The sequence below is a fragment of the Bos javanicus genome, chromosome 6 (assembly GCF_032452875.1).
Source record: "Bos javanicus breed banteng chromosome 6, ARS-OSU_banteng_1.0, whole genome shotgun sequence".
Taxonomy (NCBI): Eukaryota; Metazoa; Chordata; class Mammalia; order Artiodactyla; family Bovidae; genus Bos; species Bos javanicus.
The window spans coordinates 40,204,263-40,219,613 of record NC_083873.1 but is presented as its reverse complement, the minus strand read 5'-3'; the positions used below and the strand labels follow the sequence as shown (position 1 = coordinate 40,219,613).

Here is a 15,351-nt window from a genome sequence, read left to right as displayed (position 1 = left end):
GCTGATCCAAGAGAAATCAACAACAGACTTAAAATCAGTGGCAAAAAGTGGTTTTCTTGAGTGTGATAATAAAAGCAGGATTAGTTGATGTTTTTCTTCCAGCAATGAACATTTGGTTCTATCTTTCAGAAAGCTGCCAAACTAATTTTGATTATAAATTCCCTAGCAATTCTAAAATGCCATGGGAAGAGAGGTCAAAGACAGATGTGTTAGTTGAAAGAAGTGACTCAGGATTAGAAATGCTGTTTTGCATATAAATATAATGACATTTAGCATCCCGCACCTATTATTTACAAGGAACTGAAAATGGGAAAATAATATTTGTATATGTAAACATGCTCCCACAATAAATCCATATCTGGTGGTTTTTTTAAAGGCAACTTGTAAGGTTTATAAAATAATATGTTTATCCCATTGTAGACACATTTTGAAAAATGGCATTTCAGAATAAAAGATATATAAGTTAAGAGATCTTTTCAAACTTTATATAGAGAAATACTACTCAACATCAATACGCTTGCTTCCAAGTTCAGCATTAAGATGCTTGGAGTTGTGAATGGCCTTAAGCATCTCCTTTTCTATGCTTTGTTTTATCTTACCCAGTATTTGTAGATGTGTAAAACTGGGAGAGTAGACATACCAGCAAGGATCATAAAAATCGAAAATAAATATTTTTCTCTAGTTTAAAAGTCAAAATTTAGCAGGATCCATCCAGCAGTCATGTACAGATGTGAGAGTTGGATCATAAAGAAGGCAGAGCAACAAACAATTGATGCTTTCAAATTGTGGTGCTGGAGAAGACTTTTGAAAGTCCACTGGACTTCAAAGAGATCAAATCAGTCAATCCTAAAAGAAATCAACCCTGAATACTCATTGGAAGGACTAATGCTGAAGCTCCAATACTTTGTCCATCTGATGTGAAGAGTCAAGTTATTGGACAAGACCCTGATGCTGGGAAAGACTGAAGGCAGAGAGAGAAGGGGATGACAGATGATGAGATGGTTTAGTCAGTGATTCAGATGGATATGAATCTGAGCAAACTCAGGGAGATAGGGGAGGACAGAGGAGCCTGGTATACCACAGTCCATGCAGTCGCAAAGAGTCAGACATGACTTAGCGACCAAACAACAGCATGCTATAGTTCAGAGAAAAATATAAAAATTAGCAAAGACTACCCTGGTATGACTCCATTCTACACAGCTGTTCTCTGAGCAGTAGCTGTTTATCTCTGCGTGCTTTCTCTTCCACATAATTGCACACCACCTGCCCATGGAAGATTAGATAGACATGGACATGAGCGAGCCCCCAAGGCCCCACAACTATCTTTTTTGGTTGTGAACTAAAGGCTGACAAAGATTATCCCTTTAAGGTGGATAATGGTGAAAATGAGCGTCAGTCATCTTTAAGAATGATCAGTTTGGAGCTGCTTCAACAGACCAAGTACATGCTGTTGAAGCAAAGGCAATGAATCACGGAGGCAGTCCAATTAAAGCGGCACAAGCAACTCTGAAAACACCTATATAGCCAACAGTGTCCCTCAGGGGCTTTGAAGTAACACCACCCGTGGGCCTGTGGTTGAAGTACGGGTCAGGGCCTCTGTGTATCCGTGGACAGCACTTAGTAGCTGTGAAGGAAGATGCAGAGTCAGAAGACGAAGAGGAGGAGGATGTGAATCTGGAAATCATTTCACAAAATAAGCAAAACTTGCTGCTTAAGATGAAGATGGTGATGACGATGAAGGTGATGATGGTCCTGGTGATGAGTCAGCTGAAGGGAAAGTTCCAGTAAAGAAATCTACTTGAGATACTCTGGCCAGAAGTGCAAAAGAATCAAACTAGAATGGAAAAGATTCAAAATCATCAGTACCAAGATCAAAAGGTCAAGACTCATTAAAAAAAAAAAAAAAAGCAAACAGGAAAAGACTCCTAAAACATGGGAAGGACCTAGCTTTGTAGAAGACATTAAAGTAAAAATGCAAGCAAGTGTAGAAAAAGAGGGTATCCTTCTCAAAGTGGAGGCCAAGTTCATCAGTTATGTGAACAATTGTATCCAGGTGATTGGATACAATCAAGAGGCTATTTAGATCTACAGCAGTGCAGGAAGTCTATTTAAGAAAATAGTTTAAACTCTTTGTTAAAATCTTCCATCTTATTTCATTCCTGTAACAGGTGCTATCTGGCTGCCAATTTTACAATGCAGATTGAGAACTTTCCCTACCATGTCTGATAAATGATGTTCAGGTTCCATTGCTAAGAATGTGTTGTCCAAAATGTTTTGTTTGTTTGTTTGTTTGTTTAGTTTTTGAAGATGGAACTCACCCTTTGCTTGGTTTTCTAAGTATGTATGGAATGTTACAATAAGACATAGTAGTAGTGGTGGTCAGACAAAAGGAAATGAAGGGGAGACAAAAATATATATGTGAAATAAACTCAGTTATTTTTTCAAAAATTAGCTAAGATCATTCACACTTACAAATAGAACAATGTTAACTTTGGAAGTTAGAGAATCTAAAGAATGGTTGTATTAAACTGTATTTCATCCTTTACTCTTTGGGTTCCTATTCCACTCTAATTTTTATGAATTTAATGAGGCCTAAAAGAATGCCCAGTAATCATTCTAAAACCACAAACTCTGAAAGCAGATAAACCCAGTTCTGAAGCCAAGTTCTTCCCTTTATGCACCATTTGACATCAAGCAAATTCCTCTTATATATATATATATAAATATATATTCCCCCATGTGGATAATGGGAATAAAAATCAACCCATCCCCAGAACTGGTTTGAAGACTAAATGAAATTAGGCTTCCAAGTGTCTGGCATAGTGGTGGTACAAATAAAGAATTCCCGTTAAATATTAGACATTAAAAGACTGTAAAAGTATAGCTTAAGAATAAGATAGCTGGAACTCTTTTAGCCCACTCAGAGGAACAGAGCGATGATTACATTGATGGAGGACTGCAATTTCTCCTTTTGCTAAAAATGTATGACAGAATATTTATTAATGAAACCTAAGTGGCTAGGTATGTTTTTCTGAGTTCTTCTTTTAATTTAAATAAGTAAATATACCATTGCCAGGCAAGTTAAGACACAGTATTTTTGTGAATCCATATATACAGAAAGCGGCCCCCAAACAACATTCATTGCCTATTCAGTGAATGAAAAATAATTTGTTACCCATCTCCTTTTGGTAAGATACAAGGCTGGGTACCAGTGAAAATCTCCTGGGGTTTTTGAACCTTGGGTAAGCATTAGGGCAACAAACAATGATGTGTGTCTGAGAGGGCATAAAGTGCCCTGGGAGATGGTCCAGGGAAGGGGTGGGGGCATCTTACAGAGTCGCTCTGGCAGCTCTTGAAGAAAAGATGAGAGAGGACAGCAGAGCAAACCATATGACACCCCCATGTGGATGAAAAAAAGTGTTCCTTTCTCAATACAGTCACATAAACGTATATTCTGTTGAAAAATATGCTTTGCTCTTTTTCATACACAAATGTGTGTATGAATGTTAATGGATGTGAGTGGGTGTGTGTGGCAGGTGATCTCTGAGTTTGTGGAAATGTGTACGTGTGTGCATTTGAATGTTTATGTCACTGACTGTGGGGTGTGCATGGCTGTGTGAGAGTGGGTACGTGTTTGTGCATGAATGGGAGGTTTCTCTGACCTCTGAATGGTGCCCCTTAGATGGGTGCCTTGTGCATTCTGCTGCTGCTGCTAAGTCACTTCAGTCGTGTCTGACTCTGTGCGACCCCATAGATGGCAGCCCATCAGGCTCCCCCGTCCCTGGGATTCTCTAGAGCCCGCAAAACTGTAAATGGCAGCTCCAAGAAAGAGGTGAGCCAACAAGAGGTTAGGAAGAACAAACTAGAAACTATGTCATCCCAAAAGAACTGAGACGGTCTTTGCTAGAGGTGGAGATTTGTTGAAAGAAAAGTAATATTATTTGAAAGGTATTTATGAAAGTGATGCCTAGCGAGTTGATCATTAAGAGGATGCTGAGGTGGCATCAAGTTTAGGATAGTAAATAAATAAATAAATACCATTTATCAATCATGTGCTTTCTCCAAATCTCCAAAATTTACCCATGGGAGCCTCCATGTTACAAGAAATGTAGAAAGTTCACTTGCTCAAGACTAGAACACTAATAAATGATGACACTAGTATTTGAATCTAGCTCAGTCCAATTCCAAAACAGATGCTTGTAGTCTGTCAGAGCTATTCATTGAGGTTGTGAATTCAGGAAATATAGGGTAGTTTGAGAGGAAAGAAAAGGAATTATCTTTTACTCCTGCTAAATTTGGGATCCCCCTGCAGGTCTAAATGAAATTGTCCAAGAAAGCTGAGGATTTCAATCTTGGAACCACTTAAAGTCTAGAATTAAAACTCCTGACTCAGCAAACCATATTGCTGGTCCCAGGCCCATACTCCACCATCTAAAAAACTTGTATCATGAATGCACAGAGGAGTATTATTTAGGAAAGCTGTACCCTCATAAGATGCTCATTCTTCCTGTGTATTTTACCTCATTTAACCAGACGCATTGAGGGATTCAGAAAGGATGAGAATTATTAGGCCAGAAATGCAAGAACAAAAAAGAATGTTTTAATTTTCAAAACAGAATTTTTGAGTTTACTCCAGCCAATCTTTGTGGAAAGACAAAGGAGTTTTCTACATTTAGAAAGCTCTCTGTCACAGATCAAGAATGAAACTTGGTCAATAGAGATCATCTAGTTTTAGTTGCAGATATGATGTGAGGCAGTGGTTCTCAAACTTTGGCAGACATCACAATCACCGGGAGGGCATGCTGAAACCCTGCTTCCAGGCCCCTACTCTAGATGTTCTGATTCAGTGATTGGGGTTAGGACTGGAGAATTTTCATTCCTAGCAATTTCTCTTATGATGTGGTATTGCTAGTACAGAGTACTCAGAATCATTCACATAAGACAAGTCTTCTTGTTCCTGGCCCCTGCCTATATAAAATAGAAAACCTTTCAAGGAAAGAAGAACAGAGATCTCGAAGGGATATAAAAGTGAAAGTGTTACTTGCTCAGTCATGTCCAACTCTTTGTGATCCCATGGACTAGAGGCTGCCAGGGTCCTCTATCCATGAGGTTCTCCAGGCAAGAATGCTGGAGTGGGTAGCTATTCCCTTCTCCAGGAGATCTTCCTGACTCAGGGATGGAACCCGAGTCTCCTGAGCTGCAGGCAGATTCTTTACCAGAAGGGACATAACTAGGCTGAAAACGATACACAAGTATCATAAAAGAAGATACCAAAGTTCTTCAGTCAGGAAAGCAGAAGCTTAACATATAGTCACTTGCACTGTCCCAGGTATGAGTGACAGGGGCAAGCTGAGACTGGCCTGGTGCTTTACTTCTTTTAATATCCAGTGCGATGCAAAAGCAGTGAAGCAGGAGAGGGAGAGGGACAGGGAGGACTGTGCACAGACACACTTGACACAGCTATCTCATCTGGGATCGCTGTGCATGAAACCCAATCAATCCTGTGTGCCTGAAAAAGATGAAACACGTCAAGAAGAAGGGCAGGCAAAGAGTGGTCAATCCAAAGATTCTAGAGACTGGGGGTTAGCAAACACTTTCTTAAAAATAACAGTGAGATTCCTTAAAAAACTGGAAATAGAACTGCCTTATGATCCAGCAATCCCACTGCTGGGCATACACACTGAGGAAACCAGAAGGGAAAGAGACATGTGTACCCCAATGTTCATCGAAGCACTGTTTATAATAGCCAGGACATGGAAGCAACCTAGATGTCCATCAGCAGATGAATGGATAAGAAAGCTGTGGTACATATACACAATGGAGTATTACTCAGCCATTAAAAAGAATACATTTGAATCAGTTCTAATGAGGTGGATGAAACTGGAGCCTATTATACAGAGTGAAGTAAGCCAGAAGGAAAAACATAAATACAGTATACTAACGCATATATATGGAATTTAGAAAGATGGTAACAATAACCCGGTGTACGAGACAGCAAAAGAGACACTGATGTATAGAACAGTCTTATGGACTCTGTGGGAGAGGGAGAGGGTGGGAAGATTTGGGAGAATGGCATTGAAACATGTAAAATATCATGTAAGAAACGAGTTGCCAGTCCAGGTTCGATGCACGATACTGGATGCTTGGGGCTAGTGCACTGGGAGGACCCAGAGGGATGGTATGGGGAGGGAGGAGGGAGGAGGGTTCAGGATGGGGAACACATGTATACCTGTGGCGGATTCATTTTGATATTTGGCAAAACTAATACAATTATGTAAAGTTTAAAAATAAAATAAAATTAGAAAAAAAAAAACAAAACTCAACATTCAGAAAACTAAAAAAAAAAAAAATAACAGTGAGACTTCCCTGGCAGTCCAGTGGTTAAGACTCCATGCTGCCAATGCAAGGAGTATGGATTCCATCCCACCAAAATTAAACAAATAAATGATAAAATAAAATTGAGTTTACACAGGCTTCAGCAATACGTGAACCGTGAACTTCCAGAGTTCAAGCTGGTTTTAGAAAAGGCAGAGGAACCAGAGATCAAATTGCCAACATCCGCTGGATCATAGAAAAAGCAAGAGAGTTCCAGAAAAATATCTATTTCTGTTTTAGTGACTATGCCAAAGCCTTTGACTGTGTGGATCACAATAAACTGTGGAAAATTCTGAAAGAGATGGGAATACCAGAACACCTGACCTGCCTCTTGAGAAATCTGTATGCAAGTCAGGAAGCAACAGTTAGAACTGGACATGGAACAACAGACTGGTTCCAACAGGAAAGGAGTATGTCAAGGCTGTATATTGTCACCCTGTTTATTTAACTTATATGCAGAGTACATCATGAGAAACGCTGGGCTGAAGGAAGCACAAGCTGGAATCATGATGGCCGGGAGAAATATCAATAACCTCAGATATGCAGATGACACCACCCTTATAGCAGAAAGTGAAGAAGAACTAAAGAGCTCTTGATGAAAGTGAAAGAGGAGAGTGAAAAAGTTGGCTTAACGCTCAACATTCTGAAAACGAAGATCATGGCATCTAGTCCCATCACTTCATGGGAAATAGATGGGGAAACAGTAGAAACAGTGGCTGACTTTATTTTTCTGGGATCCAAAATCACTGCAGATGGTGACTGCAGCCATGAAATTAAAAGACGCTTACTCTTTGGAAGGAAAGTTATGACCAACCTAGGCAGCATATTCAAAAGCAGACACATTACTTTGTCAACAAAGGTCCATCTAGTCAAGGCTATGGTTTTCCCAGTGGTCATGTATGTATGTGAGAATTGGATTATAAAGAAGCTGAGCGCTGAAGAATTGATGCTTTTGAACTGTTGTGTTGGAGAAGACTCTTGAGAATCCCTTGGACTGCGAGGAGATCCAACCAGTCCATCCTAAAGGAGATCAGTCCTGGGTGTTCATTGGAAGGACTGATGTTGAAGCTGAAACTCCCATACTTTGGCCCCCTGATGCGAAGAGTTGATTCACTGGAAAAGACCCTGATGCTGGGAAAGATTGAGGGCAGGAGGAGGAAGGGACGACAGAGGATGGGATGGTTGGATGGCATCACTGACTCAATGGATCTGAGTCTGGGTGGACTCCAGGAGTTGGTGATGGACAGGGAGGCCTGGCGTGCTGCGGTTCATGGGGTCGCAAAGAGTTGGACACAACCAAGTGACTGAACTGAACTGAACACTGGCTTATAACATTAAATATTTCAGGTGTACATTATATTTTCAACTTCTATATTCATAGTGTGCTCACCACCAAGGACAGGGAAGCCTAGCATGCTCCAGTTCATGGGGTTGAGAAGAGCTGGATACAACTTTGTGGCTGAACAACAACAAAAATTCCCCCATAGTGTGTTCACCACCAAAGGTTTAGTTTCCATCAGTCATCATATAGATGACCTCCTTTACCCATATCACCTTCCCCCAATCCTCTTCCCCCTTTGGTAACCTCTTTCCCCTTTAGTAACCATTAATTTTTTCTCTGTATCTGGGTGTTTGCTTTTGCTTTGTGTTTTCTGTTGTATTTCACACATGAGTAAAATCACACAGCATTTGTCTTTCTCATCTGAGTCATTTCACTTAAAATAATATCCACAAGCTCCATCTATGTTGTCACAAATGGCAGAATTTCGTCTTTTTTATGGCTAAGTAGTATGCCATTGTGTGTATATGTATCTATACATATAACACAGCTTCTTTGTTTCACATGTCGATGGACATTCAGGTGGTTTCCATATCTTGGCTATCGTAAATAATGATGGAATGAACATAGACACACAGGTGCCTACATTTTTTTGAATTAATGTTTTTGTATTTTTCAAAGAAATGCCCAGAAGTGGAATATCTGGATTATATGGTATTTCTATTTTTAATTTTTTTTAAGAACTGCAATACTCTTGTCCATAATGGCTGCACCAAAGGATATAACCAGCAGCAGTGTATAAGGATTTTCTTTTCTCCACATCTCTAACACTTGTTCTTATCTTTTGGACAACCATCATTATAAAGTTCATGAAGTGATATCTTATTGTGGTTTTGATTTTCACTTCTGTAATAATTTGTGATACTGAACATCTTCCCACGTGCTACACTGGCCATCTGTATATCCTTTTGGGAAAAATGTCTATTTAGGTCTCAAGCCAATTTTTCAATTAAGTTGTTTGTTTTGTCATAGTTGAGTTGTGCAAGTTCTTTATATTTTTTGTATATTAACCACTTTTTGGATATGAGTTGCAAGTATCTTCTCCCATTTGGTAGATTATCTTTTCATCTTGCCTTCCTTGGAAAGGCTTTATTTTTTTCTTAATATCTAAAAGATATCTTTATTGGGTAGTACTTTCTTGGCTGATATTTTTTATCATTCAATATTTTGATTATGTCATCCCATTCACTGTTGGCATGTTGAGTTTCTGCTGAAAAATATGCTCATAGCTTAATGGGGGCCCCTTTATAGGTTACTGTCTTTCTTTCCTGTTTGCCTTTAATATTCTTCCTCTGTCCCTGACTTTTGAAAATTTTAATATGTCTTAGAGGTTTTTTTGCACTGAGGTAACTAAGGGTCCTCTTAGCTTCATGAACTCGTATAATCCAGTTCCTACTCCAGGTCTGAGAAGTTCTCAGTAATTTCTTTAAATAAACTCTCTGCACCCTTCTCCCTCTCCATTATCTTTATGCTGCCTTTCCTAATGGAGTCAAATAGTTCTCATAAAATTTCCTCATTTAAAAGGAGCTCAGTTAGCTCTCCTCTTCTACCTAAATCATTGTCATATTTGTATCTTCGAGTTCACTAATGCTCTCTGCCATATCTGCTCTATTTACAGTGTTTTCTAGGGCATTCTTCATCTCACTTATTGAATTCTTCAGCTCCAAATTTGTTTTGTTCTTTTTTAGATTTTCAATCTTCTTGGCAGAATATCCCTTCTGCTCACCGACTTTATTCTTGCCCTCACTGAACTTCCTTTTTGAGTTTTCTTGTAGCTTGTAAAGTTTCTTCATAACAACTATTTTGAACTGTCCATCAGTTAGACAGCAACATAACATGACTTTTAAGTTTGGTTGTTGGAGAACTTTGATTATCACTTTGTAATACTGTGTTACTGTAATTTTTCATGATGCTTGAATAGCTGTTCCTCTGCCAGCATACTTGAAGTAGCAAACATCTTTCTTATTCAGCTTTTTTTAAAAAAAGCTATACTTATACATCATGATCCTACTCAGTCGCTGAATCATGTCCGACTCTTAGGACCCTATGGACTGTTGCCCACCAGGCCCACTTGTCCATGGAATTTTCCAGACAAGAATACTAGGGTGGGTTGCCATTTCCTCCTATAAGAGGGCTTCCCTACTGAAAGACTGAACCTCCATCTCCTGCATTGGCAGGTGGATTCTTTACCAGTGAGCTACCTGCAAACTCATAGGTATACATATATCCCTTCTTTTTTGGATTTCCTTCCCATTTTTTACTCCGATTCTAACAATCCAATAGGTTGGGTATTATAAGTTTTCTTTTATCTTTCAGTAGGTGGTGCTATAGCACACGGTTTTTGATTTCTCCTATCTGAGCAGCCTCTCATAGATTTGAGAACCAGCACTTTACACCCTCTAACGCCTCTTCCAGACATGTTGCCAGTGCCCTCCGTGCTGCTGCTCATGCCTTCAGGGTCACTGATGCCTCGCTGTTGCCTACTGCCAGTGTCGTTGCCTCTGGCATTGCTGCTGGGTTTATTGTGCTTGCACCACAACAGGGGGTGGGGGAGGATGGGAGGAGCCAGAATTGCAGGTGCTGGCTCAGATGATAAAGAGTCTGCCTGCAGTATAGGAGACCCAGGTTCCATACCTGGTTGGGAAGACACCCTGGAAGAGGGCATGGCAACCCACTCCAGTGTGCTGGCCTAGAGAATCCCACGGACAGAGGAGCCTGGTGGCTGCAGTACATGGGGTCGCACAGAGTCAGACAGGACTGATAAGTGATGAACACCTCCACTTTCTTTTTCTTTCAGGGTTGCTGGGTTTCTGGGTACCACTGCCTCAGGCAGGGGGCCCAGAGTTATGTGTATCGCTGCAACTGGAGGAATGGGGAGGGGGGAGCAGGAGGGGTCACAAGTCCTGCCATCACTGATGCCTGGTTCCTTGAGATCCCTGAGGCTGCTGAGGCTGGGAAGCTGGAATCATGTGCCCTGCTGCCTCTGCTACTACTGGATTCTCTGGGGCTGCAGGCACAGCGAGAGCTAGGGGGGCAAAACTGCAGGCATGACTTTAGCTGTTCTCTCAGCTCTGCCTCCTCTTGGTGTTCAGTCCAGCAGCTTCAGATACACAAATATGCAGATCTCCCCAGCATCCTGGTGTGAGGAATAGAGAAGCCTTTGTTGAGATATGTGTGTTTTACTAAGGGCAGACTGAGAGGAAGAGACAAAGAGAGCATAGCATCTCCTACTGCCATGATGCTGACCTTCCTCGAGGCAAATGTTTTCTGAAAAGGGCCAGGAGGTAAATGTTTGAGGTGCCGTGCAATCTTTGTAGAAACTACTACCCTATGTTGCTGTAGAACTAAAACAGACATAAATAATGCACACATGGATTGGTGTGGCTGGATTTTGCCCACAGCAGCTGGATTTTGTTTGCATGCTGTAGTTTGCCAACCCCTGCTATACACGATGGGGATCTCAAAATTCAGTAGCAAAGGAACCTCTTTTCAAGCCTATATAAGCTTTACCATCCTCAAATGGCCAGACCTTGGTGGAAAAGAACATAAGATATTTGGGGGCAATACAAGGCGTCCTCTCAAGACAATATTAGACAATACCTCTGACCCCAGAGAAATCCAAGAGGACAAATACAACACAAAGAATAGAAGCATCTTGCTCTTATTATAGGACATGGGGATTTAGCCCTTCTCTCAGCTCAGAAGGTAAAGAATCAGAAGGTAAAAACCTGGGTTCAATCCCTGGGTTGGGAAGATCCCCTGGAGAAGAGAATGGCAACCCACTCCAGTATTCTTGCCTGGAGAATTTCATGAACAGAGGAGCCTTGTGGGCTACAGTCCATGGGATCGTACAGAGTCGGACACAACTGATCAACTTTCACTTCACTCAGCACCAATTTGGGAAAAAAAACAGGAGTGCAGATTCTTTGACAGAAGACACCTTCTTGACATGGAATAGGAACTTCAAATTGACTAAGGACTTAGTCAACTGCAATTGAATTCATCTGAAAGAGACCAATATACACCAAAGGTGGCTGAAATAAATTTGTTCAGCAAAGTTACTTTCTCCATCAGTGCAGACAGAATATAGTTATTGACAAGTAGAATACTGTTTTTGTATAACTGAGTGTCATGTATAAATCCCCACCACATTACAGAAGAAAAAAAATCACTTATGGTATCCTATAGGTTCACAGGGGACCTCCTAAAATTGGGAGTCAGGATATAAAACACGTCCTCAGAACAAACGATGTCAAATGTAAAGGTTCCCTTAATTCCTCATATTTACTACTCTCAGAGCACCTATCAAATTTTATCATGAGCATTCTTTTTACCTTTTCATATTTCTGCCACTGGATCAAATGCCTCAATTGTAAGAACTACTTAAAAGGAGTTTTCTAGATCCCCAAATAAGACTCGGGGCACAGAGCAGGTATTTGAATTTTATGTTGCATTTATTTAAATTGATTTTACTTGACTAGAATTAAACGTATTGCTGTGAAACATCCTCATTAACTTGGTCTAGTGGCATATTCTGAGCACAACATTATAGAGAGATTGTTGTGGTTTACCACAAACACTTATAATTATTGTCAATTACCTTAAAAAAAGTCAGAAATTGTGTTCAGACATTTCTTTCCAGCAGGCTACTGTGAACCTTAATCTGAGTCAGTCTGTTAAATTTCTAGTTTTAGAAATTCTCTTGCATCTCTCCTTCCATCCCACCCCTTGCCTACTCATCTTTTTCTATCTCATTGCACCATTTTAAAAAATCAGAAAAACACTACACTACAGAGCTAGATTATATAAGTGGTTTTGGCTTCACTAAAGAGTCCCATTAAAAGTTGCTCAGCTTCAGGAATCAGGTTTAAAGAACTACATAAAGCATGGACACAGAATCTGTCAAGTAAGACTTCTTATTGAATACAACTATCAAGTTTTCAAGAATGGAAAGAAGAGAGAAAGTAAGAAGAAAAGAGCAGTACTGTTGGCCTTCCTTTGCAAACCAATCAATCTTCAAAAGAAAACCAAGAGGAATGCTTCTACAGGGCAGACCCCCTGAAATCAGTTCCAAGCCTTATTACCCCCGTAAGAATGGACTGAAAGGACCCAGCTTTAGGAAGCTTTGCCTGACAGGTTCAGCGTGCTTTCTGGAGACGTAATGACTCGGTGCAGCAGTGGCAAAGCAGCAACCACGCTTCAAGTTCATCCTTTCCTTACCCCAAACACTGAAAGCAAAAGACAGGAGGGCAGTGACGGTGAACTTCTCAGAAATCTTTAATAAACTGAGTTATTCCAGGCAAATGGAAAAAAATCAGGAGAAATAAATGGTACAATCTTTCACCCCACAACTCTTCTGAATCAATCAACAGGGTAACAGAAATAAAATGTGTAAATAAACTTGTTTTATTTGGAATTACATGCTTTTGTTTAGGATGTTTTCTGAGAGGCCTAAAGATGTATCAAATGCCTCCTTATTTGGTTTAAAATCAGATCAGATCAGATCAGTCGCTCAGTCGTGTCCGACTCTTTGCGACCCCATGAATCGCAGCACGCCAGGCCTCCCTGTCCATCACCAACTCCTGGAGTTCACTCAGATTCACGTCCATCGAGTCAGTGATGCCATCCAGCCATCTCATCCTCTGTCGTCCCCTTCTCCTCCTGCCCCCAATCCCTCCCAGCTTCAGAGTCTTTTCCAATGAGTCAACTCTTCACATGAGGTGTAAAATAAATAGGGCTGAATAGTTTCTGGTCTTACGTTTAGATCTTTAATCCATTTTGAGTTTATTTTTGTGTATGGTGTTAGAAAGTGTTCTAGTTTCATTCTTTTATAAGTGGTTGACCAGTTTTCCGAGCACCACTTGTTAAAGAGATTGTCTTTTCTCCATTGTATATTCTTGCCTCCTTTGTCAAAGATAAGGTGTCCACAGGTGCATGGATTTATCTCTGGGCTTTCTATTTTGTTCCATTGATTTATATTTCTGTCTTTGTGCCAGTACCATACTGTCTTGATGACTGTGACTTTGTAGTAGAGCCTAAGTCAGGCAGGTTGATTCCTCCAGTTCCATTCATTTCCTTAAATTTCTTATTTCCATAGAGTTGAATACACCACTATGCACTTTTCTAAGAAGCTTTAAGGAAGCAAATGGTTGGTTCCCTGAATACATTCTACTTGCTATGTCATCACTTGTTATTTTCTCTATCAGATTAACATTTTCTTTAAGTATAGAGGAAAAACATTTCAATTACCTTCACTAAAAGTGCATTTACCTTCCACTTTGTGCCTTAGCATAGAGGAGGCACTCAATATATATTTGCTGAAAGGGCAATTGGTGAGACAGCATATTTTGGGGTGTGATTCTGGGTTGAAATTCCTTGTTTTTTAAAAAAATTGAACGACTTATCTACTGGGAATTCAAATGGTTTCAAAATATAGAAGGGCATTGTATGATCTAAATACAGCTTTTGAGACACTGAAACACTACCTGGCTTTCTCCTCTCTTCTCAGGTCAGCTCAGTTCTTATCCTAATTTTCCTCTCATTTCTTCAAATACTTACTGAGCGCCTACTTACTTTGTCAGAGGCGTACACTTGGAATAAAAAAAAAAAAAAAAAGGAAAAATAGCAGCTATTATTTTGCCTGCACAAGATTTCTCCCCAACATCACCTATGATTGTGGTGGGACAACCAATTATAGTCCTCTCTACCCATGGGTCACTAGAATGGTCATATGACCTAGGCTTAGCCAATCTTAACATTCTATTCTCTGCCTGGTTTAGTTAAAGGGTAGAAATGTGGTCAATCAAGGCTAATCATATTTCTTCCAGAAACATTTGATAAATGCATTTGGGAGCAAGAGGGGCTCCCTGACTCTGTTACAACGAAAACAGTTTAGTTCAGTCACTCAGTCGTCCAACTCTTTGCGACCCCGTGGACTGAAGCATGCCAGGCTTCCCTATCCATCACCAACTCCCAGAGCTTGCTCAAACTCATGTCCATCAAGTCAGTGATACCATCCAACCATCTCATCCTCTGTCACCCCTTCGCCTTCTGCCTTCAATCTTTTCCAGCATTAGGGTCTTTTCCAATGAATCAGTTCTTCGCATCAGGTGGCCAAAGTATGGGAGCTTCAGCTTCAGCATTAGTCCTTCCAATGAATATTCAGGACTGATTAAAAACCAGGTACATTAAGAGCCACAGATAGCTATCTCTTACACAATGTGTTGAAAACCTATTTACAAATGAAGGAAAACAGAGGAAAGTAGAATAAAGAATGAGAGAGAGAGGAGGAGAGAGAAGGAGAATAGGGAAGCAAAGAGGGGTGGGAAGGAGGATAGATAAGTTTGAGAACAAGAATAGACACAGACGATAATAAGATGCACATCATTTCAGCCTTTGGATCCAGATAAACCAGCAAATCCTGGACTTGCATGTTAAATGAATCAGTGAATTATGGAACAAGTTAGCTGAAAAAAATTTTTGAAACTTGCAACTGAGTCATATAGTTTTCAACCTCAAGATTAAGACACAGCTGCACACAGCTAGTTACAGATATTCTGCCTTGTATTATGAAGGTTAAAATGTGATATTCCATAGGAAAATATAAAGAACCTCCGTCAGAAATGGGACAAAAGATA

The 15,351-nt window shown here is 40.2% G+C and overlaps 1 protein-coding gene and 1 pseudogene across 2 annotated transcripts in view; one reads left to right on the top strand and one right to left on the bottom strand.

The window, feature by feature from the left end:
• SLIT2 (slit guidance ligand 2) overlaps positions 1 to 15,351 on the bottom strand; it is a 406,260-nt gene that overhangs the window by 264,558 nt on the left and 126,351 nt on the right. The gene's annotated exons all lie outside the window — the stretch shown is intronic.
• Positions 1,270 to 2,125, top strand: LOC133249396 (nucleophosmin-like; annotated as a pseudogene).